The following is a 27,403-nucleotide window of genomic DNA, read 5'->3' on the forward strand; positions in this document are numbered from 1 at the left end:
CTTTGCAGACCTTTTCCCAAAGGATAGAACATTTTTGCTTGACTTTTAGTCACTAACTATAGTAAATGACTAAAAAAATTTACTTTGTCACTTTATTAATTCAATGTTGCTTGCTGAGTCTGGGTAACTGACATAAATGTGTGTGTGTGTGTGTGTGTGTGTACATGTATATAAAGCAGTAACCTCCCTGGACCCCAAGAGAGTATTCTTCACTCTCCTGTTACACCAGAAAAGGCGTTTACTGTGGTTGAAGAGGGTCCTGGCTCCCTAGACCCCTAAGTGATCCCCAGGTTCTCTTAGAGGTGATGTTGCTCCCAGATCAAGCCCCAAATCGTTTCTTATACCTCCCCTAAGATCTGGAGTGTGTAAGTACACCACAGCTCTCCCCCCACCAGACCAGGGGAATTAGGAGAGCCAAAGACAAAGGAGGGGAGGAGGAAAAGAAGAATGGGCAAGAGAAAAGGTAATAGGGCAAATGTGGCCAAGTCTTCCCTCCCCTGAATCCAGCCAGAGGAAGGCAGTCTGAAGGCCCATCGATTAATGCCCCTTTAAGATCTGCCAAGGAAAAGATGCATTTCATTTAGGTATGTTCTGTTGTCTGCACGGTTTGCTTTGTCTAATGAGAAAGAGGATTGGGAAAGGAATTATTTTTTTAAATGTCTTTTTAAAAAATTTTTAAAGGGAATATAAGAGGGACATGGAAATACCATAAAAGAGTCAATGTTCCTGCAATCGCTACTATCCTACACTAATGTATCTGGGGGGCAGAGGAGATGGAGCCATAATGGATGAAGCTATAATTTTCTCTCTTTCTCTCTCTGCCTTGTGAGGGCACAGCAAGAAGAAGCCATCTGGAAGCCAGGAAGAGAACTTACACCAGGAACCAAATCAGCCAGCACCATGATCTTGGACCTCTCGGACTTCATAACTGTGAAAAATAAATATCTGTTGCTTAAGCCATTCAGTTTATGGTATTTTGTTATGGCAACCTGAGCTGACTAAGACAGTGTTTTAAGTGAATTCATTTAGCAAATATGTCCTGAGTGTCTCCAGGTACTGGTCCAGGACTGTGGATAGAGCAGTGATACAGCAGATGAGGTTCTGCCTTCAGGGTGGGACTTGGGTTCCAGTGGGAGATCTGCCACAGACAAGTAAGCAAGCAAGTAAATATTATCAGCTGACAGCCTTATGGGAGCTCCTTTGTAGGTAACAAATTGCTTTTTTCTGCTACCTTTAAGATTCTCTCTTTGGCTATATTGGGGGGGGGGGGAGGTAATGATGATGCGTAAATATCAGTTAGTGATAAGAGCTGTGAAGAAAACACAACAGAGCGAAGCAATGCAATGCAGAGCAACGGGGGAGGGGCCCTTAGCTGGTAGTCAAAGAAGCCTTTCTGGGGAAAAAACATTTGAGCTGAATGATAAGGAAGAGCCAACTAGGAGATAATGTGATGGGATAATGTTCCAGGCACAGGGAATGAAGGTGTTAGCCAAGGTTCCAGTGTAAGACTTCTGAGTTAGGGCAGACAAAAAATAAAGTAGACTTGAAATAGAGGTGAGTATTAGTATCCAGAAGTGGAGGTAAGAGATACATGGCAAAAATAAATTCATAGAAGAAGCTTCAGATTTTGAATATCAATGAAATAACAATGGTCCTACTCCACACAAGTCCTCCCAGAATTTCCTACATCATCATCTTCCACCATCCATATATCATGTAACATTCATACTTCATCATGATGTTAGTCACAGCATCACCCACTTCTAAGCCAGTTTTATTATGCCAGGAGGGTACATTTGTTACAATTAACCAACCAATGTTGACATGCTATTATTAACTGAAGTCAATACTTTATTCTGATTTTTAATGTCTTTTGTCTGTTCTAGGATCCCATGCAGGATACTGCATTGCATTTAGTCATGTTTCCTTAGGCTTCTCTTAGTTTCTTAGACATTCCTTGTTTTTGATGACCCTGACAGTTTTGAGGATTACTGGCCAGACATTTTGCAGAAATGGCTCTCAATTAGAATTTATCTGATATTTTTCTTGTGATTAAAATGAAGTTATGGGTTATTAGAAGAAAGACCACAGAGCTAAAATGCCGTATTTATTGCACAAATCAATTGACTTACTGCTCTTGATATTGACCTTAATCCCTTGGCTGAGGTTCCAAGTCATTTTTGTTTCTTCACTCTCTCTCATCCCTGACATCCCACCAGTCACCAGGTCTCACATAATATAGGCCCCAGGCGTCTCTCCCAGAACCCACCCCTCGTTAGCACTATTCCTACAGCCTCAGGTCTAAGCTCCCAGTCCCTTCTCAGCATCCTGCATCACACTGTCAAAGCTGTCTTTCCATAGCGAAGCTCTGATCATTTCCTTTCTCTTGTCAAATAATCCCCCTTAGGAACAAAACCTGTGTTTTAGTTGGAAGATAAAGTCCAGGTTTTCCAGCATTGCTTTTCGGCTTTTTTCTCAGCCTGACCATAAACTACTTTCCCATTTCATCTCCTGTCCTGAGCTCTGGGTACTGCACCAACACTCCTTCGATCACACCTTCATGAATGACAATGGGATACTCATTCCTTTATGCATGGCACGTGGGTTACTGTTTATCAAGCTTCTGTTCTGTGACAGTCACCTTCCTAGGTCCTGGAATGCAAACATTGTTGAGAAAGGCGTCCCTACACTCTAGGAGTGTGATATAATTAGAGCGACAAGCATTGTAAACAGATCAGATCAGGGTTGAGAGGTCGATGCTAGGTATTCATTTGGGGGTGTACAAGTTGCAAAGGGAGCATGTAAGCCAAAGCTCCCCATGGTGGCTCCAGTACTTAGGGAAAATTATACAAGGGAAGTGATATCTGGGCAAAGACGTGAAGAAAGAAAAAAGTTCACCAAGTGGACAAGAGGCCAAAAGAAGGTCTAGGCCCGTGGTCGGCAAACTCATTAGTCAACAGAGCCAAATATCAACAGTACAACGATTGAAATTTCTTTTGAGAGCCAAATTTTTTAAACTTAAACTTCTTCTAACGCCACTACTTCAAAATAGACTCACCCAGGCCGTGGTATTTTGTGGAAGAGCCACACTCAAGGGGCCAAAGAGCTGCATGTTTGCCAACCACGGGTCTAGGCAAAGAACACATCATGCACTAAGTAGCCATGGTCATTCAGCATTTTCACGTGGAAGTACTTGCAAAACACGAATAAGAGCTAGATTGTGGCAAAGCAAGCTTTAAACACTTGGATTTTAACCCACAGGACAGTGTTTCCAAGCTGTGGGTCTTGAAATCCACTTAGTGAGTCCCTTATTTTAAGGTGACATAGAATAGAGGAGAAAAAATAGTGTTTTGACCAATTTGTGTCTGTTACTGCATACGTAAATATTTGTGTGTCCTAGTTTTAAAGGTAAACTGTTTCTTACCAGAAATCATATTTAAATAAGATTTTGAAAAACTGCTGTACGGAGATCTTGCAAGGATATGTAGCAGGCATGTGTGTGCAAATAGTATTTCTCAAACTTCCCTGATAATACTAAGTCATGGCCCTTTTTAAAAACTCAGATTTCTGTGCTATGCAAAGATAAATTTGAGTAGCTATTGTTAAAATGTGAGAACCTTGGGCTAGAAATAGACAAAAAACAGATGATCCTGTGTCAAGAAATATCATCAGCAATGATTTATAATAGTCTGGTAGCTGTTGTTTGAGTAGATTCACTTACAATTTAAACACTAGAGTTTTAAGTCCAAATTAATACAAGGGACAGTGGGAGGCTTGCCGAGCTTGTTCCTCCAGGAGCCTCACTGCATGGGGACGGTGGAGAGTTTGGCCAGGAGGATGGTCCCACAGGTGGCAGTGGCTACTCCTTGGAGCACGTAACACCCGGACCAACATGTCCATTGTAATCCCCAATGGCGACAAATGCTTTGAACCTGGTCTACTGGCCAGTGGTGGTCTGTTTTTGCACAGCATACCCTTCAAAACCTCATCTTTGAAGGAGGCCTGGGCGGGGGGGCGGGGAAAGAATAATAATGGTCTCAGATTCCTTGATGGACAGGGAGAGAGATAGATCTCCTCCAAGGACTTGATCTTGACATCCTTGGCCAGGCAGCCCAGCTTAATGACAGGGATCCAGCCTTGCCTGGGAAGCTCCCCTGCTTCAACCCCAGTCCTCAGACACCACTGCCGGAGCTTCCCATTCCAGACCCCCCAGGGCCTCCAGGGCCTCCAGGGCCTCCAGTGCCACGGGGACCCCAGCAACACAGGGGTAATTAGCCATTTGGTGTTTACTCAGAGAAGAAGGCCACACTGATTTATTATAAAAAAATGATCCTAAAGTTTCATCTGCAACATTCATCCCACTAATATGCAGCTCTAAATGATGCAACACTCACACGTTGGAACATTTCCTATAAAGGAATCCAAATTCAACAAAGCTAATGGCATTCATAAGGTCCCCAAGCACCAAGCATACTTCCTGCTTTTTATACTCGTCTGGAAAAGGGTAAATTGGCAGAAGCCTGGCTGGGAATGGCCCAACCAGAGAGTTAAGGTCTTACTTTGCACTGGGGCCATGGCCAATCCACGTTTGTCTCCTAGTTGAGCACAGAGAGTTACTAGGGGTGGTAGTCCCAAAGGGACCCTCCAGCTCCCTTTCTAATCAAACTAGTAGAGTGGCAAGATATGTCCCAAATCCAATACAGCCTAACCCTGGTCCTGTCTGGAAGCCCATCCAAATGATCAAATCCTGACCCATTCAGCCATTTGCAATACAACTCTCTCCGGGTTTGAGGCATTGGATGATTTCAGGGCTACAGCCACTGAATGGTTCGGAACAAAGACAGGGAAAGGGAAGCAGCAGCCCAAGGGACTGTTTCGTTGTGGTAAATTAGATCCCAACAAAGCTTCCAGGTCCCTCTCTAAACCTGAAAAACCCTACAGAGCTCTAACATACTCAGTCTCTAAAGTGGTTTGCCATTAAAACAAAGCCTTTTGTTTGCAGTTTTACATACTTGCATCACTGACGTATAATTGCACTGTCATTACATCAGCTATGCCAAATTGTCCACGGGCCTCTGGCCAGAAATTCCCAGGGTGCACCAAGGTCTGGTAATGCTTAAATAAAAAATAGTCACTTGGTTTACTCTGCTGTGTGTGTGTGTGTGTGTGTGTGTGTGTGTGTCTTCATAGCACCCTCGGGATTTTTTTTTTTTTAAGCAGCTGTTTGTCATTAAGATGACATGGCACTTAAAGCACTTTACAAATAATAATTGTAATCTACATGTCTGCCAACAGGAAAGTGCCTGTGTATAAATGATGGTGAATTAATATAATGGAAGGTATTCTGTCACTAAAAATAATTAAGTAGATCTTTAGGTATTAACATGGAGACATGTTTTAGAGAGAACAAAAACAAATTTCGAAACAGTATCTATAATACGCTCATATTTTAGTAAAAGAATAATTATTATACACTTTGACATATACATAGAAAAATATGAATTTTTTGTGAATAATCAGAAAACTATATATATTGTTTGAAAAATCAATGTTGTTATAATTTGTTCAGAACAGCAAAATAATATTATCCAGTGCTCGCTTCGGCAGCACATATACTAAGATTGGAACGACACAGAGAAGATTAGCATGGCCCCTGCTCACGGATGACACGCAAATTCGTGAAGCGTTCCATCTTTAAAATAAAAAAGAATATTATCCATTGTAATAATATCAGAGAGATTTCTTATGGGCGATTCTCAGTTGAGTGGTGTACTATTAATAAGATTCTGTGAAAATGGAATTTATCCTCTCTAATAAAATGGTAATATGCAAATTAACCATCACTCCGCTACATAAGCCACACCCACCAGCCAAGCCACGCCCACCGGCCAATCAGGGCGAGTATGCAAATTAACCCCAATCCAAGATGGCTACAGCCACAGAGAGCAAGGTTTCCCAGGTAACAGAGCAAGCCAAGCTTTCCATAGCTGTTGCAGGCCTAAGCCTCCACTCAAGCTACAAAGTTTCAATTATAGAAGGTAAACAAATTCAAACAAATGGCTGCAGAATGGAGCTTGAGAGAGCAGGCCAGGGTTGCCGGCGGCAACAGGGGAAGCAAAGCTTTCCGCACACCCTGGCCCGGCTCACCCGCTTAAGGCTACAAAGTTTCAATTGCAGAAGGAAAATAAATTCCAGATACCAGGGCCTCCTCTTGGGTCGCCAGGGTGCGTGGCTGGCCTGCAAACCACCACAGGCCCCTTGTTCAGGCCGCCCCACGCCCCAAGGGAACCCCACCCTGATCTGGGACATCCTTCAGGGCAAATCAGCTGGCCCCCACCCCTGTACCAGGCCTCTATCCTATCTAATAAAAGAGTAATATACAGATTGATCATCACTGCAACACACAATATAGCTGCCTCCATGTGGTCAAAGATCCTGCCCCCATGTGGACACAAGATGGCCACTATAAGATGGCCAGTAGGAGAGGGCAGTTGGGAGGCACCTGGCCTGCAAGGGAGGGCAGTTGTGAGGGACCAGGCCTGCAAGGGAGGGCAGTTGAGAGGGACCAGGTTTGCAAGGGAGGGCAGTTGGAGGTGATCAACCTGCAGGAGAGGGCAGTTAGGGGTGACCAGGCTGGCAGAGGAGGGAAGTTGGGGGCAAACAGGCTGGCAGGGGAGCAGTTAAGCATCAACCAGGCTGGCAGCAGAGTGGTTAGGGGGTGATCAGGCTGGCAGGCAGAAGCAGTTAGGGGCAATCAGGAAGGCAGGCAGGCAAGCAGTTGGGAGCCAGCAGTCCTGGATTGTGAGAGGGATGTCCGACTGCCCGTTTAGGCCCGATCCCACCAGGATTGGGCCTAAACGGGCAGTCAGACATCCCTCCAGGAGTCCCAGATTGGAGAGGGTACAGGCTGGGCTGAGGGACAACCCCCCGCCGTGCATGAATTTCATGCACCGGGCTTCTAGTTATTAATAAAATAGTGATGTATTGAAAAACAGCATACCTCGCCTTCATTGAATCCAAAATAATTTAGTGTGTGCTTTTATACATATACAAAACAAGTGGAATTCAAAATGTCAATATATTGCCCTAGCTGGTATGGCTCAGTGGATAGAGCATTGGCCTGTGGACTGAAGGGTCCTGGGTTCGGTTCTAGTCAAGGGCACATGCCCGGGTTGCATGCTCAATCCCCAGTCGGGGATGTGCAGGAGGCAGCCAATCAATGATTCTCTCTCATCACTGATGTTTCTATCTCTCTCTCCCTCTCCCTTCCTCTCTAAAATAAAATATATATATAAAATAAAATGTTGATTTTGTCTTTAGTATAATGAACAAGCCACATTCATTCATTAAACATGCATTCCATAATAGTATGTGCCAGGTGATGTGCTAGGTGTGGAAGTACGAACTATGCAGTTATGGAAAAGATAAACCCAGTTCCTTTCATCATCTTACGGTAAGAACCAAACCTGTGTATGTCCTGGAGCATATCAACAATTAAGTACAAGAATCACTGCATGTGCATAATAATAAGCAAATAAATTAATTGTACTTTTGCTCAAATTTTCATTGCTAAAGTGAATTTTCCCTTTGATAATGGCTAAGTGACTAAAACCATGTATGTCATCAGCATATTCAAGTTTCACAAAGTTATCACTCACTGTAGGATATATTATATATTTTGATATTTCTAAATCAAGTATAAAATTAAAAGAGCATAGATAAGAAAGCTTATTTTCTTTCCTACTGGTATTTCAATTGTAGATGTAACATCTGAATTCTAAAGACATTTTAAAAAAGTCTCTTGTCTTATTTTGAATTATAAAGTTAACAAGTCGAAATTTAAAAATTGTTAACACCAACTTCCTTAAAGATGAGATATTCTTATTTCATAACCTCCAGTCCAATTCAGGCCACATTTTTTAGTGCTTTCTTTGGAACAGATGACAATTTAAGGGAGAAGGGAAGAGAGTATCGAAATGTCCAGGGAAAAAGACCTGAATTTGTATTTGTAGAATTGAAATTCCTTGAAGACGCCATTATCTATTATTCTAGGCCAGGGGTCAGCAAACTTTTGCTATAAAGGGCCAGACAGCAAATGTTTTGGGCTTTGTGGGCCATGCCGTCTCTGTCATAATGAGGTTCAGGACATGCTACCCCCAAACATGGCACCTTGGCGTATTAAATACCTTAAGCTGAAGGAATGTTTTAAAATGTCAAAAGTAGGAAGATCACTTGCACTTTCCCCCACCTGTCCTTCTTTCTTGAAGCACACCATACATGTCCCGTGTGAAAGGTGCCCTCCCTGGGCCAGAAGGAAAGCAGATATTCTTATTTTCTGGTAGGAAACTTAGGGCCGAGAATGCTGTAAACACCAAACCTTAATAAATAACCCTTACCTGCCCAGGTACTTCTTCACCATTTACTACCGCTAGCCCAAACCTCTCTGTCTTGCCAATTCCTCACAAAGTGTTTCTTTGCCTAAAGGTTATAAAAGCTTCCTGCTCTAGACACTTCAGGTCTTCATTCTCTGGTGAAGGCGCCATGGCACCTGTAAAAAGTCAATCAAATGTGTATGCTTTTCCCCTGTTCATCTGTCTTTGTCAGTTTAATTTTCAGACCCAGTCAGGGACACTAAGAGGGCCAAGGGAAATGTTTCTCTCCCCTGCCATTGAAACAGCTCACCCCTGCTGCTGAAGCTCAGAAGCAGCTGTAGTGTCGACATAAACAAAGGGTGTGGCTGTATTCTAATTAAACGTTCTTTATGGACACTGAGGCTTACATGGGATATATTTTTCACATGCCATCAAATTTTATTCTTCCTTTGACTTTTTTTCCCCCCATCCATTTAAATAATGTCAAATTCGCTCTTAGCTGGCAGGCCTTACAGAACTCGGATGGTAGGCAGACCTGACCCAGGGCTGTAGGCCAGGCCTGATGGTCAGATCTGCTGCTTCTCCTTAGTCCTGGAGTTAAGGGGTGGGGTGGGGGGGGGGGAGAGAATGCAAGAGATTTATGAAACAAAACTTCACAGGTTACTTATCTAAAAACGAATTTACGCCTCTTGATTGATCCAAGAAGTTACTAAAGTCTATTTTAAAACCAAGTTTATAAAGCGTTTAAAGATAAACAGTGAGTTTTGAAAGGCAGCTCTGAATGAAAGGCAACTCTTCCTGGGCCTTGGGGAATGAACATCAAAAAAGAAAAATCAAACTTTGCTCTGATTAACTGGTGAGAAACAACATCTCCGTTGTTTTCATTTCCATTTCTTTGATTACTACTCATACGGAATTTTTTCAACTTCCTAAGTCACTTGTGTTTCTTTTTATGTGAATTGCTCATTGCTTTTTGCCCATTTTTCTATTAGGATCTATATTTTTCTAATATATTTTATGTGAGCTCTCTGTATTGATATAAGTCCGTTATCTGCTCTTATAAGGAACACATACTTCCGCACTCTCCCTCGTTCTTTTATTTTGTGTGGGATGTTTCTGATAGGTCATCTCAGAGTCAAAAGCAGTCTTTTCTTTTACCTTTTTTTTTTCCTCTTACACTAAAAGGAACTTCTCCATTTCGAGATCACATAAACAGGCAGTTATATTTTCTACTGTTTGGGGAGTTGTATTGTTTTTTTATATTAAACTGTTGAAATTTGGAATTTAGTTTGGTGTAAAAGCTAGGGATCCAAAATAATTTTATTTTTCAATTACAGTTCACATTCAATACTATTTTGTGTGAGTTTCAGGTGTGCAGCATAGTGGTTAGACAATGACATACTTTACAAAGTGTTCCCCCTGATATTTCCAGTACCCAGCAGGCACCATACATAGTTATTACATACATAGCTATTACAACATTATTGACTAGGTTTCCTATGCTGTACTTTGCATCCCCATGACTGTTCTGTAACTACCAATCTGTATTTTTCAATCCCTTCACTTCTTTTTACCCAGTCCTCCAACCCCGCTCCTCTCTGGCAACCATCAGTCTGTTCTCTGTGTCTATGAGTCTGTTTCTGTTATGTTTGTTTATTTATATTGTTCTTTAGATTCCACGTAAGTGAACTCATAGGGTATTTTTCTTTCTCTGACTTATTTCCAAAGTATTATTTTTCTAAATAGCTCACTTGTTTTTCTATGTTCAAATCCTGCCTTCTCTTGAATCTTAGCTCAAATGCACATCCTCCACGAAGCCTTTCCTGCCCCCCAATAAGAAGAGAGCTCTCTCTGCTCTCTCTCCTCCCCCTTGGTCTTTCTTTCTTTTTCTTTTTCTTTTTTTTATTTTATTATAATTATCTGTGCATCTCTCGCCTATTGTACCATACTGTAAGCTCCTTAGAGCTGGGACAGGGTGTTATTCATCTTTGTGTCCCCCTGAACCCTCATCCAGGGCCTCACACGTTTGTGGAAAGAAAGGCCATGTGACGGCAGCTCTAGGCCCACCCCCACGCCTCTGTTCCCTCTCCCAGAGGGAGGGCAGAGCCAACCTCACAGCCAGGATGGGACTGCCTGCCTTGCGCATCTGGGGGGTTTGTGGTGGCCACCAGTCCAAGGCAGCTCTTATTGAAACAAGGCTGGTATTTATAGAGCGAGGTCATGCACTCGGGTCTGAGCTGATACAAAAGTGAGCAGAGATGCCATTCAGGCTCTGGGTAGATAAAGGGCGCTCTGGGCATCCAGAGCCCTCATGGCTGAGAACGTCGGCATGTCCACGTCACTGCCTGGACAGACGAGGCTCCTGAGACAGGCTTCACCCTGGACCAAGTATAGTGACAGAAACAGAGACTGTGAGAAACTTCTGAGTGACTGAGGAATGGCTAAATGTGCCGCCTTTTCCTATCATGTAAAATTCAGTCATATATAGATATCTTTAGGGAATTCCGTGTGTGTGTGTGCGTGTGTGTGTGTGTGTGTGTGTGTACTAGTAATATTGAGAACTGGGATTTATTAAGGGCAAGAATCCCTTGAGAGCCATGTGTGGATGGATTGATAGGTGGGGGTGGGTTGTTGTTTTTGTTTTTACTGTATTTTGAGGGGAAGAGTCAGTAAGGGTGGCTCCAGTGAGGAAACTGGGGAAGGGGTATTAATAAAAGCTGGCTGTGCTGGATTTAGAAATAAAAACCCACCAGGCCCATCTCTACTATTACTGATCTCTCCTCTCTTATTACTCTGACTCCCAGAAGAAATAAATAATCAACCAACTTCCATGACTAAAATCCCAGAAAACAGTAAGGATGGAGATCTATAGGGATTTTCGACAGCTACATTCCTCAGAGAATAATTTCAGGAGCTCTGTGCTAAACACATTTCTAAGAAAATGGCAAGAGAAGACCAAGGCCAGAAGCTTTTTTAAGGCCGTGGCACTTTCTAGTGACAGCAGGTGCAGCTGGTACCATTTCTGAATTATGAGAAGTGGAGTTGTTTTAAATGAGCTATTATTTTTTTAAATATACCCGTTTCGTGATCTGTTTCAGCCCCCAATTCTTCAAAGGCTGATAAATTACACACTTGTAAAATTTTGAAATAAGATAAAAAGTTATATACAAAAAGAGTGCTAAATTCCTCAATGGTTGAGTGACCCGTGATCCAGAAAGTCATGGTTTGATTCCCAGTCAGGGCATACTAGTATGTCCCGGTTGTGGGCTCAGTCCCCAGTGTGGGACATGCAAGAGGCAGCTGATCAATGATTCTCTCTCATCATTGATGTTCTCTCTCTCTCTCTCTCTCTCTCTCTCTCTCTCTCTCTCTCTCTCTCTCTCTCTCTCCTCCTCTCCCTTCCTCTCTGAAATCAATAAAAATATATTTTTAAAATGTAGTAACTGTCAAAAATCATAAGCCACAATGCAAAGTCCAATGGGTGGATGGCTGCATGGCAACACGTCCCAGAACAGCTTGAGTCCTTCAATAACTGATGCAAAGTTAGGGACATGTCAACACTGAGAATACATTTTCCAGGGTGACGCAAACACAGCTCCTCCTCCACTGATCACTTCTGGTCTTAACGGTGCTGACCAAAGAAATTCCTCACATTTCTTCTGTGTTAGAGAAGGGCCAACCGGTGCCATGTCATGTAGCTCGGTGGGCCTCGCATAGAAAGGGGATAACTCACTTGGATCAAAATGTTTGTTCCTAGAACTTCTGCCCTCGGAAATTATTTATTATGGATGTTCACTCGCTGATCACCAACCGTTCTGCTGAAGCCCCGTCTAGGACAGGAAGAACTGAAGCGGGAAGGGTAATTGCTGGTCGGCGCTGGAGCAAGAGGGTGTTATGCAGGTGCCATGTTAGGGGCACTCAGAGAAGGCGATGGCCTGGGGGCTCTGCAGTGCACAGGGCCTCCAGGCAGAGAGTAAGCAAATACCCGCTAAGTGTTTGAAAATGACAATCGGCCAAACAAAGAAGAGACTGTGGGAGGACCCACATAAACTCTTAGACCGTGCTTCGGGATATTACTTATTCCCTGGGGATCAACTGTTTGCCTTTCACTGAAGAATGACACATTTGGCTTACAGTTACAAGCAGTAATGGAAAACGTTGGTAAAGAAGGGATGTTAAGTAGTGGAACAAATTACCAAAAATATTCTGGAATCTCAATTTCACACGATCTCACTCATCAACAGAAAGTTGTGGCTAGCCTTGACGAGCATTGCTCAGTGGTTAGAGCATCGGCCCACACACCCGAAGATTCCCAGTCAAGGGCACGTACCTGGGTTGCAGGTTCGATCCCTGCCCCCAGCCAGGGCTCATGGAGGAGGCAACCAATTGACATGTCTCTCTTACATCAATATTTCTCTCTCTCTTCCCCTCCCTCTCTCCTTTCCACTCTCTCTAAAAGCAATGGAAAAAATACTCTCGGGTGAGAGTTAATAATAATATAAGAATAATAAGAAAGTTGTGGCTATAAATGAAGCAGGGGGTAGGCCAGATGACTCCTCAGAATCTCTTCTCACCTTCCATTTTCTTTCTTTTTTTAAAAAAATATATTTTATTGATTTTTTTTACAGAGAGGAAGGGGGAGGGATAGAGAGCCAGAAACATCGATCAGCCACCTCCTGCACCGCCCCCCACACTGGGGATGTCCCGCAACCAAGGTATATGCCCTTGACCAGAATCGAACCTGGGACCCCTCAGTCTGCAGGCCAACGCTCCATCCACTGAGCCAAACCAGCCAGGGCACTCACCTTCCATTTCCTTAGGATAGACATTTACCCAAGGTAACAGTATCAAAAGAAGCAGAACAACCAGGAATGCCTGATGACATATCAGAGCCAATAGAGGCTTAAAACATTCTTGCTGGTGAAGAAAACAAATGTTCTCAAACATCATTTCCTAATTACTTACCAATAATACACACCAATGTTCATCTACCTGAAGAAATGTGTATGTCCATTTGGATCCTTTTTTATTATTTGACTCATTATTTAAATGACTGCAAAATGTGTTCACTCAGGAAATACAATCAAAAGCTCATCTCAAATCAGGGACATTTTTTAAAATCTTTTTTTTTTTTTTTTACTCACTTGCCTGCCAACCTTGGGAAATTGGATAGTTGCAAAGTTGCTTTTTAGTTTGCAATAATTTCAGAAGAAACATTGGAATTCTTGCATGAAAGAAACCCCTTCACTTTAACCTCACTCTTCCAAGATTTTAAAACAGGGAGCAAGTACAGGGACAGTGATGAAGCATTTTTTAGAGACATCCTCATACCCTAGGCCCGCATAGACCGTGGTATGAACAGAAACAACCAAATATCCATAGCAACTGTGGAAAACAGATCTCGGGGCATAGTCCTATTGCAAGTCACTTCCTCTCGGGAGGCCTCTCTCAACCCCGGGCAGAAATAAGTGCTTTCTATTCTTGTTTCCATAACCCCACCTTGACTGTGTGGGAGGGCGGGGGAGGACAGGGGAAAGGAGAAGTGTCCCCCACCCAGGACCTCACCAGGGGTTTTCCCTTCACGGCCACCTCCCACTATCCGCTGGGTGTCAGAGACTCTCCCCAAGGGCCCCTAAGGAGGGTGCCTGGGGCTGTTGGAACTGAGGGAGTCCCCACTGGGTAGTTTGGGTGGGGCTCAACACAATCCAAGGCCAGTTGTAGGGGCCAAGTGCTTAATAAACGTTAACACCCACCCTCCCCTCCCTTCACCCAGACACATGAACGGGAGACATTCACTGAAATCCCCTGCCCGCCTTTTGTGCTGGTGATGGCTGGGCAGGCGGACCCTGCAGTGTGACTCAGCATGCCGGAGCCTGCTTTGCGGGCACGCACAGCTCTCACAACTGCCTTAACTACAGAATCAGCTGATGGCAAAGGGCCTCTGGGGACCTGCTCCAGGGATGACAGAAGGACGGAGCTTGGGCAATACCTTCCAATTAGTGCTCCTGAAAACAAGGGAGAGTGTGCGTCCCTCTGTACAGAGCTGCAGGCCAGCTCGGAGGGGCTCCCCTGTGGGCGAGCTGGCTGAGGGCTGGACCAGGCCCACCCCACCCACTTACACCCTTGGGCTGTGATGATGACGGCGATGACGACAAATGATGCTACAATACACTACTGTCCGAATACTTGTTATTTGCGAAACGCTTGGCAGAGGTTGCCTCACTTGCACCCCATAGCAATCCTGGAAGGTAGACAGTCAAATCCTCAGTTTATAGATGAGGAAACCTGGCAGGGGTGTGTGTGGAAGGGGGGAGGGTCACAGAGCCTAAAATCAAGTGGTAATGAAGCAGGATTTGAGCTCAAACTGGAGGGTTAGGAGTCCAGGCGCCCAACCACTTCAACACCACTGGTTTTTAGAAAAGCTGCGTTGTCCACGCCAGCATGGTTCTAAATCTAAGCGTGGCCAGGGGGAGGAAAAGGAGGCCCCAAATTAACCTCTGAGCTTTTTATAGGGTGGCTTCTCCCCAGGCACTGCCCCTCCAGCGAACTCGGAGCCAGGCTGCCTCGGCTGAGTCTGCAGCAGCCCGCAGAGGCTCTTTCGGAACCTGACCCTGCCTTCCCCGCGTCCACGCTGCGCTGGCGCGGGGCCCAGCTTCGCTGGCTTATGGACACAGATTTCCTAGCAGATAAGCCCTGGAGGCTCAGGCACAGGCCTGCACTTCTATAGCTGAGTGAACGGTGGATGGAGTGGCGAGGATAAGTCTAACAGGTAATCCCCAGCTCTCACTGAACGGTAGAATCCAAGTTCTCCTCCTGCTGGAGAATTCACCAGAGCTGCTCATGACTCTGGCTTCCTTGTTTGATTTCAACTGGAGTTTGCAGATCAATAAAATAGTTAAGAGCAGAAAAAAGGGGAAATGGCAAGAGTCTGGCACTTATAAAGAAGGGGAAATTGGTTTTTGGAAAACTAACTGTAGAATGAAAAATTGTGGCCAGAACAGGTGGGCAGCCAGGCGCTCAGTGGATGGTCCATAGAAGGCAGGCCCGGCCGCACTGTCGTTCCAGGGCCCAGCTAAAGGCCCAGGGCCGGCGTGAGGAGGAGAGAGAGGGTGACGTGACTCTGCCCTGTGCTGTCCCTAGATCAATAAAAAGGCTCACCTCCTAGAGACTTCCCTCCTTTCTTCTGGAAGGCTCCCTGGGATGGCGAAAGGCACTCTCTTTGTTGCTGGGAGACTTGCTTACCTACAGACGGGAACTCCTCAGGTCCCAGGACTGTGGTTCCTACAGTCCTGGTCACACTCAGGCCAGTGTAGAACTGAACTCAAGCCTTGTTGATATAGACAACAGACTAGGATCTCAGGCAAGGCTAGAGATACCTTCTTGCTCATTAGCATCGCTGCTTGCTCAGCCCTCTCCTGGGAAGCATCTGTCAGTCTGTCTACCATAGCAGGAGGAGGAGACTGGGTCTTGGTGGAAGCTGGACTGAGGGGACAAGTTGCTGTGGCCCTTGTTGCAGTTGGACAAAATCATGGGTCTCCTTTCTGCAGGTGACCGCTCAACCCCACTTCTAGGACCCATGGGCCCCAACATAGGTAAAGTGGCTCACCAACCTGGTTTCCTCACTCACATTGCCCTGCCCCTACCTTAGCACCCTGGTAGGAAGGTGCAGAGGAGGTGGCCTCCGGTCCAAAGTGATTGGGAAACGTGGCTGAGAGTCCAGGATGCACAGCCCACGGAGCTTCTGGCCTAACAGTCTCGTGTCAACTGTAGAACCTTCTCTGCCCCTGGGCGTGTTCTTGGTCCCTTTTCTCTGGCCGAAAACAGAAAATCAACTACTTCTGACCCTGGGCCCTGAGCAACCAAGCGAGGCTGTGAAAGAAACCCTTCTATGCTCAGCCTACGGGCCCCTGAAATGGCCTCACAAACTGGCTTTAGGAAACCATCTTTTATTTAAAACTTGATTTTCTTTGTACTTGCCAAAAGCTTGGTTTTCCTTTTAAAACACTAAATATGCAATTTATAAAAATAGGTAGCTAAATTTACTTTTTCCAGCCAGCAATTTGGAATTATCTGCCTGCACTTAGAATAGTTTGTGATGTCACTTCTTTGTTCCGGGACTTGGTGCATCTTGTGCACATGACGACACTGGCTGGTTCTGCCTCCCTCTCCTGCAGCTCCACATCGCCGTCTGAGAGGTGACTCAGCACAGGGAGCAAACTCACTTCTCAGCAGGGGCTGGAGCTGCGAGGTGACAAGGAGGCTCCATGGTCCGAGTCATGACTGATGCCAGGATTGATTAAGGTAACTCCAGAGAACCACAGAAAGTTAACGTACCCACTCAGGCTGCCCTTGAAGAGCGGCCCTACTATGCCTTCCTTGGAAGCTTCTCTGGCCACAGAGGCTCACGGGACACCAGAGGGTACATTAGCTGACAGGTAGGTAGCAAGATGGTTTAAGAAATAGTGATACTTCACTGTTACCACCATTCATACATCTGGGCTTATAATCTCATGGACTTGGGTTATAGAAACCAGGGCTGGTAGAAAATATTTAAAATTCCCCCCTCAATCTATTTTATTTTTCCAAATTATATTCATTCCATATGGGTTAGAGTGTGCATTATTAGTTGTCTATGGCTTCTGCAACACATTTCTACAAACTTAAGTGACTTTGAACAATATAAATTATATTGTAGCTCTGTAGGTCAAAAGCCTGGCGTGGGTCTCACTGGGCTAAAATCAAGGTGTCAGAAGGCCTACATACCTTTCTGGAACCTATGGAGGACAATCCGTTTCCCTACCTTTTCCAGCTTCTAGAGGCACGTGCATTTCTTAACTCCTGGTCCTCTCCCTTCATCTTCAAAGTCAGCAATGACTGAGTCTTCCTCACATCATATCCCTCTGAACTGACTTTCTTAGAACCCTTGTGGGTTCCACCTACAAAAACAGGTTCCAGGGATTGGGATGTGGATATCTTTGGCGGGGCCATGACTCTGCCTATCATACTGTGAAAACCCTAAGGAGAAGTGAAAATAAAGGTATAATATCCTTATCACAAATAGAGGGCTGCGGGGGGGGTGGGGAGGGGGCGGAGGAAGGAGGTCCATCCCTGTCTCAAGCTGCCAATGCAACTGCCCAGAAAATCACAGTGTCCCCAATAGCCTCTCAATATTCTACCCCAGGGCACCGAGCCTTTGTCATCAATAGAAGAAAAACATTCTATCAAGCTCATCCCTTTCTGCACATCGCTTCCACTCTTACCACATGTGGGCAGGGGGAAGCTGTCAATTTTCATATCTTGTTGAAAGTTCGAGTCACTAACAAATTACTGCCAGTTCTTTTAAGCCATCCTGTCGGGAACAGTTTCCAACTTTTAAACCATTTAAACTGCTCCCCGCTGCAAAATCCCAATTCACGAGGCATGCGGCCTCGGGGCACACTGGTGCTTTATAAAGTGACAGATAAGACCCTCTGGTATGTATCTGACATGACTACCACTGTCGTCACCAGCTTCTGTTGTGAGGAACAACCCCCAAAAGAGGGTCATGTAACAAGAAGACTGCATTATTCTCAGGTTCCAAGGCCAGTCTCATTTATTTTATCAGGCTGATCCGGGACAGACAGGCAGCTGATAAAACCCCAGCTGTGCTAGAAGCCATCTGAGAGGTTTGAAACAGATGATGAAAGAAACCATCAAGAATACCAAGACCTAGGCATTAACATGATGGTAAAAATAGCTAACAGCCTGGCCGGTGTGGCTCAGTGGTTGAGCATCGACCTATGAACCAGGAGGTCATGGTTTGATTCCTGGTCAGGGCACATGCTCAGGTTGCAGGCTCGATCCCAGTGTGGGGTTTCAGGAGGCAGCCGATCAGTGATTTTCTCTCATCATTGATGTTTCTATCTCTCTCTCTCTCCCTCCCTTACTCTCTAAAATCAATTTAAAAAATTTTTTTAAAGCTAACCGTTATTGAGGCACATAGCATGGTTAAGAGCAAAGACCACAGTGTTAGATTGCCTCCACCACTTGCTAGCCATGGGATCCTGGGCAGGTTTCTTCACCTCTCTGTGCCCCAGTTTCTGCATCTGAAACTGAGAGTAACAATAGAACTAGGTATATAGGATTCCAGAACCTGGCACTTTGGGAGCATTCACTATTAACCAGAATTATTAGCCAGATGCTGTGCTAAGCATTTTTCAAGCTTTTCTTAATCAAAATAGCCCCATGGTGTATTGTAATCTCCATTTTTAAGGTGGATATGAGCTTAAGGTCACATAGCTTAAGGTCAAGTAGCAAAGCCAGGACCAGACCCCAGGTTGATCTGACTCAACAGACCATGCTCTTAACCTCTGTAAGCAGCAAGAGCCTCCAAGGAAAGACTGGCAGTGATTGTGCTGCAGATTTCCCATCTCTTCTAGTTTCCAGCATGCCTCCTGCATAGTTGCTTGTGTGATGGATCAGAAAACCAGATTGAATCTAACATGAAGATACACATGTGTTGCCTTGAAACAGCCGTGGGTCACCCCATACCTGATCCAATGCTACCCACTGCTTGAACGTTGGGTTTTGAGGCGCCAGAGAGCTCATAGCTCTAGGCATTTCTTTCAGCAAGGCCCCGCCTCCGAAGGCCTCCTGACCATCTCCTCAGTACCCTTCCTGGCACAGAGGAGGCCCAAGATTCTGAATTCCTATCGATCTCCCAGATGATGCCGAAACACAGATCTAGTCTGCTCCAAAGTTTTGCTCCATCCTTTAAGACACCCAAGGAGAGAGTCCACATGATAAGATGTAGGATATGGTCCTCTGCCTATTTGACAATACAGATCTCTCCAGCTTCTAGTCTAAACCGATTTTTGAATCTAGGTATTACTTTTATGTGACATATTCCTCCCTGCCCCCCAAATACATCCATTTTCTGTGTCAGTTTGAACTTCTCCAAAGCTACGAGTAAGCTCGGCGCTTCCTGAAGTCGTACAAAGGGGAGAGGACAGAAAGGTTCTAGCTCAGGGTATGCTGAGAAGAGACTGCTGTCTGATACTGATGAGGCACAACCATGCCGTTGTTCCCTGTTCTACTGACTATCCGCCTTCAGCCATCGCACACGAGTCCCTGTCAATTTATCAGGGTGCAAACAGGCTGGCTTCTCTCCTGTCTAAATTCTGCAAGATATTTCCTCGTGTGCCGCACAAAATGCAAAACAGAAGCTAAAATTAGAAGCTGAGGTGCTAGTGAGGCTGAAGGGAGAAGGAGAGAGGTGTCATCGGGAAGGATTCACAGGAAAGCTGCCTGGGGCCCCTTCCTGAGCTGTCACAGACGGCAGCATGGAGAAGAAACACGAGGGAAAGGGCACAGAGGTGGGAGGCTGATGGACCGCCCAATTATTGCACCTGCAGAGATCCTCCTGGGTGGTTGCGCGCGCGCGCGCGCGCGCGTGTGTGTGTGTGTGTGTGTGTGTGTGTGTGTGTGTGTGTGGTGTTTTTGTGTGTTTTTTTTAATTTATTTTTTGTTGTTGTTGTTCCCTAAAAGCACCCTGACCTACTTTTTGAAATGTTGTAATATATTCTTAGTGAATCACAATATAGTTTTGTGCAATTAGTCGATATAAAGTTTAAATTTAGTTTCTATACTGGGGGGAGGGGGGCGGCTATCATCTGTGTCTCCATGCATACGAGTAATATAATCAACAGGCTGATGACGGATATGATGAATTTCTCCAAGTGGCAGGCAGGCCGCAGTCTCCAATGAATCTACCTGAAAAGCTCTGAGCAAAGCTTTGAATCTATTTAGGAAGAAAGAGCTCATGTGTGTCAGTTGGCTGGCTTCATCCCTCAGCTAAGGGACTCAGCCTCACGGGATGTGAGTATAAAAGCCTTAACGTAGAAGTAAATAGAATAATGCCTTGGATTTATAGGGCACTTTTCTTCATAGAAGCCCGGGCATTCCTAGGTATAATGCAATCCTGTATTCTTTGGGCAGAGTGGCCAGGCCAACTTGAAATCTTCCTCAGCCATAGTGAAAATTATGGCAGTATTAACAGGGGAGGGGAAAAACTAGGGGGAGAAGTAAATGCTTCCCCAGGGATCTGCCCGGGTGGCCTAGCTCCTGGGCAGGTGGAGCCCACTCAGATCCAGGGCACGCGGTCTCAGCAGCTGCCTCCGCCTCCCTCTGTGGCAAGGCTGTTGAGAAAATGAGATGGGCAGCGTGGCCAACACACAGTTACGCAGAGGCATAGGAATCGGGCCATTGACTGGTCCCTTCTCACGTCTCCTTCTCCCAGATGCTCAGCAGCCTCCGATGCCAGAGGATGTGGACCAGTTCCTAAAAGTGCCTCTCCATTTGCTTCTCCTGAGCTGGAAAAAAGTGCAGTCCGTGCCGGCGGCTGCCCAGTGCAAACCCAGGCCTGGGTGTGGGCTGCGTGCGGCCTGGCCTGGCAGAGGTGGCCTGAGCCTGCAGCCCCTGGGGAGGGCGGCATATGCGCATCTCTGCAGAGCAGAGGCCAGGGCAGGAGGAGACAAGGTTTCTAGAAGGGAAGCAACCCCTCCTGTGCTTCTTACTTCAGCTCTCTGAGGCTGCTGCTCCCAGCGGGCTGACTTCGCTCCCCATCCCCAGGGCGCACACGGGAGACACTGCGCTGGGGCCCCGGCAGCCGTCGAGGAACGAGAGCCCAGGCCCTGGCCTGCCTGGCCGGCCTCCCTCCGGCCCAGGCCTCCGGAGGGGCCTCCCTCGAGCTGCCACTGACCCTCTGCTCCGCTTGTCCCCTTCCCACTGCTCAGGAGCCAGAAGATAAGTGTGTGTGTGTGTGTGTTTGGCCTGGGTGGGGGGGGAGGGAGAGAACTTGAACCTGGACCAGCTAACTTGGAGACGGTGAAATAAATGTCCAATGCCTGTTCTGTGTTCCCATGCTCCTGTGACTCCCCTTCTGAGGCGAGTGAAAAAATGTCTGCGTGAGGCCCTCAAGCTCTGCCTAAGAATCCAGCGTTGTTATTATTAGAGCAGCTGGGAGGGAGTCATGCCATCCCGGGCAAGGCCGGGGGGCTGTGTGGGAGGCGACTGTCAACAGCTGCTGCAGGAACACGTGTTTATTGTCAGCAGCTGAGCAGAGCTTAAGGCAGGCTAGGCCTCCAGGTCACACCCACATAGCTGCGGGCAGCGGCTGCTCCAGGGAATTGCGCCCAACTGCAGGGGTCCCCAGGGTCTCCATTCGACCAACATGCAAACCCAGGAGGCCCCCAGGACAGCTGGGAAAATTCCCCCGGGGGCCACCCAACCACACAGTCCCTGTAGGGAAAAGTGCCTCGAACAACACCGTCCCCAACAGCACAAGCACAAGAACCAGAACCAGCTGCGAATCCCGCGCCACAGCTCCGTGTCCTGAGACGGCTTTCTTATTCATTCACCACACACCCACTGTTCCCCTCCTCTGGTAGAGACTGCGTGGGCCTGGGACCAGAGCAGGGAGGGCGACAACCCCAAGCCCTGCTCGCATCCGTCTCAGACAGCAGTCTCTTTTCAGAACACGCTGAGCTAGAACCTTTCTGCCCTTTCCCCTCTGGACGGCTTCAGAAAGCGCCGACCTCGCTCCCCAAATACTTCCATTTTCTGTGTCATCTGAACTTCCCCAAAGCGAGGAGCCAATAGTCTAGACTTTATAGACCACCTAAGTCTGTAGTGCAGATTTCTTCGTTTATTTTAACAACCTTTAAAAATGTAAAACCATCCGTAGCCAGATTCGCTCGCAGGGTGTAGATGCTCACAGGCATAGTTTGCCAACCTCTGTTATATCAGCAATTAAAGTTAGTGAATTAGGTCGATATGTATCAACTTAAGTCTTAAAGACAAGCACTGAGTGACAAAACAAATTCCTGAAAGAATATGTACAGTATAGGTAAACCTTTAATTCCCCTCAAAAATATAAATCCATATATGTAGAAAATCTATAATAAAAATGTGTATGGAAAAGATATATACAAATTCATGACAGAAGTTGCTTCTAAGGAAAGAAGAAAGACAGATTTGAGAGGGCATTAAAGGGACTTGAAGTTATCGATAACATTTTATTTATTTTATATAAAATAGTCTGAGGCAAGCATGACAAAATGTAAATACTTATTCAGGGTATGGGGCACATGAATGTTGTGTTATTCCCTGTACTTTCCAATAGTTAACTCTTTTTTAAAAAAAATACATAAAGAAAAACAAACAAAAAAGAATGCTAGAGCATATTCAACAGTGGTTATTCCCGCTAGGTAGGATTTCTTATTTTCATTTATCTGTATTTTCTAAGTAACTTCTGTCTCTAAAAATTGGAGTTGATTTGGTAATGAGAAGAAAAAAAAAGTTATAAAAATTTCCAAGGTACCAGCTTAACTACGAACCATCTTTTTTTTTGGAATCCTGAATGAAGAGCTAAATTCCACTTCCGTCATCAGAGAATCCCCATGTCATCCTGAAGAAAGCACTTGACCTTGGGCCAAATCATCCTTGTCTGGACATAGGGCCAGGCCTGCTATCCTGTGCGGTTGCCTTGTCCCGTCACCACTCTTCTCCTTGGCTGGGCAAGGGCCTAGGACACTGCCCACCACTCTGGCACTGCACGAGAGGACGAGGGCAGTGATGACAGTGTCAGCGGGAAATCTGCTACCTCGGCACCTGCAATGGTCACCTCCTATGCTGGGCACGTCTCCCGGTGGGGTTGGGGGATAAACAACTGGAGTGGCTCAGTCGTGGTGTCCTCTCTCCCCTGGGAACACAAGTCCTTCAAGCTGTTTGTCAGGATGGTGCCCTCCCTCACAGCTTGGGCCGTGCTGGGTTTCCAGTTTTGGAACCCAGTCCTGATCTCGGGGTCCCCTGACTTCGAGTGCTTTCTGGCTTGCACCACCAAGATGCTACTGCTTCCCCACCGAGGTCTGCACATGTGCCCCGAATCAGGGCCGACTCCACGGTGTGCAACCTGTGCAGTCTCCCAGCGCCCAACTCTCAGATTCCGTGCCGTGCTCTGTGACCCCTCTCCTGCAATTCTTAATCATTTTTATCTTTGAATTTGTGTTTTCTAAGCGAAGTCTGAAGAGACAGCAAAGGATGTGTGTGAGCAGAGGAGCTGCACGGGCAATGGGGCACACGCACACCTTCAGGCCTGTGGGCACAGCAGGCAGCATGCTGAAGGGACCGCCAGGCCGGATCTCAGCCCAGGTTAGTGACAGTGATGGTGGCAGCAGCGGAGGCGTGGCTGGCAGCTCTGGCCGCGGCCCCAGAGGCGTGAGAGGCTCCTCGAGGAAGCAGCGGCAGGACTGTGATGGGAGCGGGCGTGCCCCTCCATCCCCAGAGCCCCTCTCTGCAGCATCTGCACAAATAGTAACTCTCCGGTCTGAGTGCTGGGCAGGAATGCCAGGGAGTACACTGTGTCAGTCAATTACTATGCAGTAAGATCGTGCACATGGGCATTGCAATAAAACCTATCAGAAAGTTATTAGAATTCTCTAATGAGTTTAGAATTTCTGTGTTAAAAAATTGTCCCAGCACTGCAAAGCAAATATCCACAGGCTCAGAAATAGAAAGTAATTTTCAAGGCCATCGCATTCAACAGAAAGGACATCATTTTCATATGAAGCTTCAGATAAGCCAATTATAACAAAATTTTTTTAATTTTCCAATAATGGAAGGTAAAGCAATAGAATACATAGATATTTTAACTGTATATAAATCATGAAACTGCTTTCAATTCCTTGTCCAGCCTCTATAAGTTACAGGAAATGCCAGAGGAAATATTAAAATGCCATTGTATAAATTTACATTTAAAATTAAATTCAGACTCACACGAAGCTGGTCATGATGTACTAGATGTACTAAAATTTCCATTTTGAAATCATTTATCCTAATGTTGTCCTAGCCTCTAAAATATACCTAACATTTCCAGTAACAGTTGTACCTGCAGAAGGATCCGTCTCAAAATTGACAATTATTAAAAATTATTTGAGCACTTGCATTTGCCAAGAGTGACTAATGTCACTTTCAATTATATCAATTGAAAATGAAGTTGCTGAAAGTATAACTTTTGATGACCTAATAAATGAATTTGCAAAAAAGCAAGCCAGAAAAGTCTTATGATCAAGGTATCACATTAATAAAGTATTATCATTTATAATATGACACCAAAAGCATTATTTTTTGCATGTGTGAGTTAATGCTGCTATTCATATAACAATATTATGCCTATTATGTTTATAAGGAATAGATCTTTCTTAAAGAAAAAGTTTTACATTTTAGTGCCTTTTAAAAAAATATATTTTTTTTTATTGAGTTCAGAGAGGAAGGGAGAGGGAGATAGAAACATCAATGATAAGAGAGAATCACTGACCGGCTGCCTCCTGCACACCCACACTGGGAATGGAGCCCACATCCCAGGCATATGCCCTGACTGGGAATTGAACAGCAGCCTCCTGGTACATAGATTGACGCTCAACCACTGAGCCACGCTAGCCGGGCTATTTTAGTGCCTTTAACAGCACTTTCTTTCCTGCTCTTTGAACAAGGGCCCCGCATTTTCATTCTGCACTGGGCCCTGCAACAGCCCCACCACGAACTGTCTTCCAGAAGTGATCCAGCCACCACTGCCCTTTGTCAAGAAGGCCATGCATCTGTCTATTAATTAGGCAGCTGGTCTTGGCAAGAAAAATGGCCCATTCAGAGATGGACTGGGGACCCGTGTCCTCATTGCTCTGGGCCACAGCTGAGCAAAGGCAAAGGAAAGCACAGGCCAGTCACAGGCCTCTGCTCTGTAGACAGCAGCAGATCTGCCACCTCCCTGCACCCCCCCCCCCCAGACTCTGCAGCAGGTTGTGGCTGAGAGCATCACCCACCTCGCCCTCCTTTGTCATCGTCTGCTCCTTCTTGGGGAAACATCTTCATTCCTTTGGGGACAAAGCCTGGAGCAAGACTGAATTCCCACGGAGGGGACTCAGGATATATTACATTTTCGTTATTCAGGCGCCACCAGCCAGTCTCTCAGCCTTTCCCTCGGAGTCCTATTTAGAGATTCCTGGTCAGATACCCGGTCACTCTGACAGGTTCATTTCACCAAGGTCGTCAGAGTCAGAAGGACAATGGGTAAAAGCCCGGCAGGCACGTAAGGAAAACTGGAGGAAAAGAAAGTCAGCCTTCATGTGAGGCGTCTCGGGACAGAAGCTGCCCCCGGGGATGCTCCCCTGTCCCTCAAGACGAGGCAGGACAAACAGGTTCTGCTGACAAGGCCATTTCCTTCGGATTGTTTCACTTCATTTCACACAAAACACATTTGGCAACTTTCATAAACTCGCAGCCGTAAATAGGAGTGCACTCAACCACCTGAACTGGAGCCTTCTCCCACTGCCACTGCATTCATTTGACCCCTTGATCATTTCCTGCCCGGGTTCCTGTTCCCATGTGTGCACATCACAAGCTCCTTGAGGACAGAGACCATATCTTCTTCCTGTGTGTTCCCCAGACTCCACACCTAACAATACTGCACTTAGAGCACCTGTAACCCATGTTCCCACTCATGAACGCACCAGTCCTCGCTGACACACGCCCCAGCCAGGATAATGCTCTTTTTACAGAAGAGGGGTGAAGGCCTTGATCCACAGCTGCTGAAGGGCAGCGCTGGACTCAATCGCAGACCTGCCTGGTTCTGTTCTGTTGCACCTCCGGACGGGCCGTCTCCACGAGGGCAGATCTCTCTTTTTCGCACACTCCCTAGCAGATGTTGTAACATCTGCATTGTTCTGGGACTGCTGAGCATGTCAAGGAATGTGAATGCTCCTCAGAGATGGAGCAAACATTGACAAAGCAGGGAGAAGTGGGGTGATGCTCTCAGCCACAAGGTGCTGCAGAGTCTGTGTCTGTGTGGGGGGGGGAAGGGGGGGCAGGCAGTTCTGCTGTAGCACTACAAATGCAGATACTTCAGCGCGACCTTGTGATTAGAGACGTTTACAACTCCGGGACTGCTTGTCTTTTACCACACGGCAGCACATCCTAAGAGCGCCTCTCCTGTTATACCATCTGCCATGGGACTGCTGAGCGTGCGGAGGCCTTCGGGCTGGAGGGGACGGAGCTCTCCAAAACTCGGGTCCCTGAGGTGGCCTCACACTTCCTGCACCCTTCTGGGGTGGAGTGGGCAGCAGCAGCTTAAAGCAGGCTGTCCAGACTTGCCTCGTGGTGGCCACGACCACCCACAGCCATGGCTCTGTCCCTTGCCCTCCTGAGATGAACAAAGTGTGGAGTTGTAGCCTCCAGAGCACAGCCACCCGACATGGGCCACTCCCTTCCGGGTCTAAGGCCAAGCAGACTCTTGCCTACAAGACGGTCCTGACTCGCTGCAACTTTACTAAGAGGCCTTCATGTGTTTATAACCAGGGGGTTAGAGAGGCCTACGTACGGTACAAAAACAAAGAAGCCACAAAGAAGAAAAGGCTAAAAACCCGGGCAACATAATCCAAATTTTAGAACAATAAAAGACATCACAAAGTTAAAGAGAGTGACATTAAGATATCTACAACATGAAAAACGGGCAAAGGATTAGTAATCAGTATACCAGCAATTCTTAAAATTCAGTAAGAAAAGGGTGAAGAATTTAATTTAAATGAGTCATGAATATAAAAAGGTACTTCATCGTAAAATATATATAAAAATGGCGAACAGCAAAATATGCCAAATCTCATTGTAAACAAATATAATTAAAATACTTCAGTGATTATTTTATTTATTTTATTATTTTTTAAAATATATTTTATTGATTTTTTACAGAGAGGACGGGAGCGGGATAGAGAGTTAGAAACATCGATGAGAGAGAAACATCGATCAGCTGCCTCCTGCACACCCCCCCACTGAGGATGTGCCCGCAACCAAGGTACATGCCCTTGACCAGAATCGAACCTGGGACCTTTCAGTCCGCAGGCCGACGCTCAATCCACTAAGCCAAACCGGTTTCGGCCAGCGATTATTTTAAAATATCATTTGTTCATCAAATTAGCAAACATTAAAAAGACTAATAAAATCCA

The sequence above is a fragment of the Cnephaeus nilssonii genome, assembly GCF_951640355.1.
Source record: "Cnephaeus nilssonii genome assembly, chromosome: 15".
NCBI classification, from domain to species: domain Eukaryota; kingdom Metazoa; phylum Chordata; class Mammalia; order Chiroptera; family Vespertilionidae; genus Cnephaeus; species Cnephaeus nilssonii.